Source organism: Rhincodon typus, chromosome 6, assembly GCF_021869965.1.
Source record: "Rhincodon typus isolate 14 chromosome 6, sRhiTyp1.1, whole genome shotgun sequence".
NCBI classification, from domain to species: Eukaryota; Metazoa; Chordata; class Chondrichthyes; order Orectolobiformes; family Rhincodontidae; genus Rhincodon; species Rhincodon typus.
In genome coordinates, this window is record NC_063337.1 from 52,081,660 (window position 1) to 52,087,659 (window position 6,000).

The 6,000-nt window shown below is 40.3% G+C and overlaps 1 protein-coding gene across 1 annotated transcript in view; it reads right to left on the bottom strand.

Annotated features, from left to right (window-relative positions):
* tenm4 (teneurin transmembrane protein 4) overlaps positions 1-6,000 on the bottom strand; it is a 302,149-nt gene that overhangs the window by 246,665 nt on the left and 49,484 nt on the right. The window lies entirely within an intron of this gene.

A 6,000-nucleotide genomic window follows, 5' to 3' on the forward strand; every position in this document is an offset into this window, starting at 1 on the left:
TAAGTCCAGGGAATACAGGGGCATGCACTATTGGATGCCTGAAACTTGGATACAAAGACATTTCTGAAAACCAATCTTATGACCTGTAGGTTGAACCCCACTATCTAGGACAAAGAAACAATCTGGAAAAATGAACAAGTCGCTGTCCTCGTGCAGTTTCAACATGTGGGAACAGGACAAGTGGGCATGTTGCAAAACTAACATCTTCACTCACCCCTCCATCACTGATTTCATATGTAATGTTTGATTGAGTTTTTTGAAGAAGTGACAAAGAAGGTTGATGAAGGCAGAGCGGTGGACATTGTCTCTCTGGACTTTAGCAAGGTGTTTGAAGGGGTTCCTCATAGTAGACTGGTTAACAAGGTTAGATCACATGGAATCCACAGAGAGCTAGGCAATTGGATACAAAATTGGCTTGAAGGCAGGAGACAGAAAGTGGTGGTGGAGGGTTGTTTTTCAGACTGGCGCCTGTGACCAGTGGTGTGCTGCAAGGATCGGTGCTGGGTCCACTTCTTTTTGTCATTTATATAAATGATTTGGATGTGAATATAGCAGGTATAGTTAATAAATTTGCAGGTGACACCAAAATTGATAGTGCAGTGGACAGTGAAAAGGCTATCTCAGAGTACAATGGGACCTTGATCGGATGGGCCGATGGACCAAGAAGTGACAGATGAAGTTTAATTTAGATAAATGTGAGGTCCTGAATGTTGGCGAGGCAAACCAGGGCAGGACCTCTGCACTTAATGTTAGGGTCCTGGGGAATGTTGCTATGCAAAGAGACCTTGGGGTGCAGGTTTATAGCTCCTTGAAGGTGGAGTCATAGGTAGACAGGGTAGTGAAAGAGGTGTTTGGCACGCTTCCCCTTATTGGTCGGTGCATTGAGTATAGCAGTTGGGATCTCATGTTGTAGTTGTACGGGACATTGGTTAGGCCACTTTTGGAATACTGCATTCAATTCTGGTCTCGCTGTTTTAGGAAAGACGTTGTGAAATTTGAAAGGGTTCAGAAAAGATTTTCAAGAATGTTGCTGGGATTGGAGGGTTTGACCTACAGGGAGAGGCTAAGTAGACTGGGGCTATTTTCCCTGGAGCATTGGAGGCTAGGGGTTACCTTATAGAAGTTTATAGAATCATGAGGGGCATGGATAGGATGTATAACCATGGTCTTTTCCCCAGGGTAGGGGAGTCCAAAACTGAAGGGGTAGCTTTAAGGTGAAAGGGGAAAGATATAAAAGGGAACTAAGAGGCAATGTTTTCATGCAGAAGGTGGTGCATGTACAGAATGAGCTGCTGGAGGAAGTAGTGGAGGCTAGTACAATTAGAGCATTTAAAAGACATCTTGATGTATACATGAGTAGAAAGGGTTTAGAGGGATGTGAGCCAAATGCTGGCAAATGGGACTAGATTAATTTAGGATATCTGGTCGGCATGGATGGGTTTGACTAAAGGGTCTGTTTCCATGCTGCACATCTCTATGACTCTATGGTTAGATAAACAAAAATCAAGATTTGATTTGATATCACATACGAGATGGCATAAACCTGGATGGTGACCAATTGGTCGCCTTGTTGAAAGTTCATCCATCAAAGTGACATGAAAGTTGTCACAAAACACATCGGTGTCCAAACTATCACCGTTTTAGGGTTCTCTAGTTTTGCCGCAGATTTTCTAACCCTTTCTTGAAGAAAGTAAGTGTAATTTTCTACTTTGTGGCCTCTGTCAAAGAGCAGGCACAGGCAGGATGGCTGAATGGCCTTGTTCTGTGCTGTACGATTTTTTTTTTGCGTGGTTATGAAAATGAAATGGATTCTATAATGGGCAGTCAGGCTGCTTCATACATAACCATCCAGGGGCTGAAACTGAAGGCTATCCCAAAGTACCCAGCTGGACCATGATTACACACACAACAGCAAACCTCTCGTGATACGTCCAAATTTAAAACCTTTGACCCATGTCAAAAAAAGGCTTTAGGCTTTTGAATTATGTGTGATCACACTTAAATATTTACCCTTTTTTATGCTGAACGTGGAGATGTAAAACACATTGAAGTCTGAAATACAAATCACATTTATAGTTTGAATACCAATTGTTGTGATGGATTCTCCTGTCACTCTGATGGCTATGACTACAAAATGGAAACCAATTGTTCTCAGTCCAGGTTGGTGTCATCTCTTAGTGATGGGAAACCAAATCTTGATTTGCAGATTGGAGTCAGCTCAGCTATTCGACAATAGTGGAAGATTAACAAAGACAGCTTAATTTTGCTCTTTTCCCCACAGCTTCTTGGGAGCATTTTCCAACACTTGCTAGTAACTCAATCAGAAAGCTGGTAGATTATGTAGCCGCACTCTCAAGCAGAAGAATTCTGAAATCAATTGTAATTCTCCAAGCTCAGAATAATTAATTGAATATAGACTCAGAATGAAACCCAGGGCATTCTTGAGCTACACGATCCAGTACCATACTGTGTGGTGTATGTATCCACTGAATCATTAGGGAATCCAAAATAATTCATTCATTTTGCGGAAAATCTCAGAAAAATGCACATATTGATGTTCTTTTTCATACCACATTGTAATGTCTCTCCAAGCCCCAGGGGTTATCCTTGCTGAAATCAATTGTATATCAGTGCTTTTGAACCTGAATTTATATTGCTTCTTTTTTCTCTTTTTATTCCTCATTTTCAAAATATACATTATATAATGAATAGACCCTTGTAATTTTATTCCTCATTTCAAAAGACATTTTCTCAGACATCAAAATTAATTTCATGTGAGGAAATGCAAAATAATCAAAAATATGAATTTCATAATTTTTAAGACAGACTACTGACCATATATTCGGATTTCAAGTACAAATTAAACTCAGGCCCTCTGGCACACAGATTACGTAGATAACATACTGTGATAGCTGCCTTGCTTACTGAACTAAAGCACCAGTTAAACACAAAATCCCATTAAAACCTTCTTTGTGAGTATACCGCAGATTCCAATTTCAAAATTTGTTTCTAATTAAAGGTGAGTGCAATAGCGTGAGAGATTTCAGGCAAGGTTTATTTCAATGACGAAGTGGTTTCTCAGTGTTGTCCCTTTTGAAAGTTTGGTGCTGTGACAATGAAATTAAATGCTTTATCTGCAGTTTTCAGAATGTGTACATATTAGAGAAAACATTGAAACAGGTCAGTGAACAGGGCACTTTCATATTTAATGGAACACAGTGTGTATTATTTCCACATAATAGCCAGCAATATGCTATATAAATTCTGAAAACAATTGAAGCACTCTCATCTCCATCTCCCAACCAGCCTCAACACTCACATTGTATCAAATCATTTCCACCCTGTGCTAGCTATTTAAAATAGACAGCCAATTAGTTTCACTCCCCTGCTCTTCCCCATCGGCCACCAAATACTTCCTTTTCTAAGTAAGCACCTATATATTTGTAATTTGGAAGGACAGAATAATTCTAGGCTTCAATGAGTGAAAGCTACCATCAGATTCTGTTGCCTTCTCATTCCCCTTCTTTAACACGAATAGCTAATTCAAATTAATCACTGGTTCCTCCTCAATCACAGCAAACTGATTTCTATTATTGGGAACTTAACTCCAGATCCCATTCATCAGGACGGTTGTGATCGATACCAAATGTGTTGTTTTCCAAGTACGATTCTTAGTTTTCACAAACTGAAACTTTTTTGCACTTTCAGGATTATGGTTTAATCCATTGCATTTTGTCCCCGACGTCTCCTGCTGATTTTCTGCATTCACACACTGAAGAACCACTGCCTCTCCAACCAGAGCAAGCTTAGGAAGAACAACAGGAATGCACCAGTGAAGATACACTGCACCTTAATCAACAGTCACAGCCACCAGCATAGCTATTGGCTCTGTGCAGATCTTTCAGGCAGTGTAGAATAGGGATCCTCACATGGTGAGCCATCAATTATGAGCAGGTTATAACTAGGCTGCAGGAAATGAGTATTTGCATGTCAGTTCATTGAAAGGTGAATTCTACTACAGTGCATTGAGTTACACACTGAGATGTATTGAATTGAATTAGCTTTATTGTCACATGTACTCAAGTGAGTACAGTGAAAAGTTTACAAGTTGCCACTTACTGCGCCATCTTAGGTACAACGTACAGATTCTTCAGTACAAGTTCTCAGGAAATAAATTAGAAAAATAAAGAAATAAAACAACAAGCATTACAGATTATGGAAATAAATTAGAAAATAAATAAATAAAAGTATCAGAACAACAGTCCTTCCAACCCAGTCCACGCCGGCACCCAGCCTCCAGTCTGCACAGGGTCTTGACTCCAGACTGCGCCAGACTTTACCTCGAGGCTCTCAAGGCCAGAAATCCGCTCTGGAATCACCTCCGGGCCAGAGGTGCACGCTGGGCTGAAAGACTGCCACTTGCCACTGAGAGACTGCGACGTTGGGCCGGAAGATCGCCACGCCAGGCTGAGAGACCAGCTGCCACACAGCCATTTGTTCTTATCAAGGAACAAGGGGGAATCCAATTCCAAAGTGGCACAAACCATCAAGTGGGGCTTGAAACCTATCCTTTCCAGCATGGAAATGGTGGCCAACTACCTGCCATCAGATATGGACTCTTTTTTGCAGAATTGGAGAGATTGGGGGTTGGCCTGTAAATCTGGTACTGAAAAATGCAGTAATCCCCGAACTGTAGGTCATGTACATTTATGGAGGTCTGTTTAGGTTTGGTGCAGAGGCAATTTGGGTTAAAGTATTTTCTATCTTTACTGTATTTAATACTGACACCAGAGGGCAGTTAATCCTCAAAAAGTCGAATAGCTATGGTCAGGTAGATTGTAAATTGTATGGGAGAATGTAGGTATTGGAGCAGGAGTTAGCCAATTGGCTCTTCATGCCTACTGTGCCATGCCATAAGATCATGACCGATCTGGTTGCAGTCTCACTTCAATTTTCCTGTCAGTCCTCCTATAATCCTTGACTCCCTTGTCCATCAAAAATATATCCAAGTCCTTTACAATTCAATGACTTTGCCTCTACTGTATTCTAGGCAAGGAAATTTCACAGATTAATGATAGTGAAAGAAAATTCTCATCATTTCCAAATTAAAATTAGACTTCTTATTTTGAAACTGTGGTCCATACTTCTAGCTTCTCATATAAGGGGAAATATCCTCTCACAGTCTCCCCTCTCAAGCATCCTCAGGATCTTACATGCTTCAATAAGATCATCACTCATCCTTCGAATTTCAATAGATATAGGCCCATTCTGTTTAAATTTTCTTGATAAGATAAGGCCTTCAACCCAGGAATGAGTTGAGTGAAGCTTCTCTGAACTATTCCTCATGCAATTATATCCTTTTTTCAAATAACAAGATGAAAAATTGTACACAGTACTCAAGCTGTGGTCTCCTCCAAGGCCCTGTACAGCTGCAGTAAAATTTCCGAACTTTTAGATTCCATTCACCTTGCAGTAAACATCAACATTAAATTTACCTTCAATTCTCTTGCTGTACCTGCAAACTGACTTTTTTGTGAGCCTTGCACCAACTCACCCGTATTCCTCTCTATCTCCAGACTCTCTCCATTTACATAGAATACGGTTTTTCTATTCTTCCTGTCAAAGTGAACAAGTTCACAATTTTGCACATAATACTCTATTTACCAACATATTTTTGCCCATACTTTTAACTTGTATCTATCCCTCTGCAGGTCTTCAATTTGCTCTCAACAACTAAATTATCTATTTTGGTGTCACTGACAAATTTAGCTACTATACATTTGGTCGCTATATCTCAGTCACAGATTTGGATTATAAGTAATTGAAGCCTCAGCATTGATTCCTATAACATCCCATTAGTTACTATTTGCCAACCTGAGAAAGACCAATTTATCCATTGTGAGATAATAGGAACTGCCGATGCTGGAGAATCTGAGATAGCAAGGTGTAGAGCTGGATGAACACAGCAGGCCAAGCAGCATCAGATGAGCAGAAAAGCTG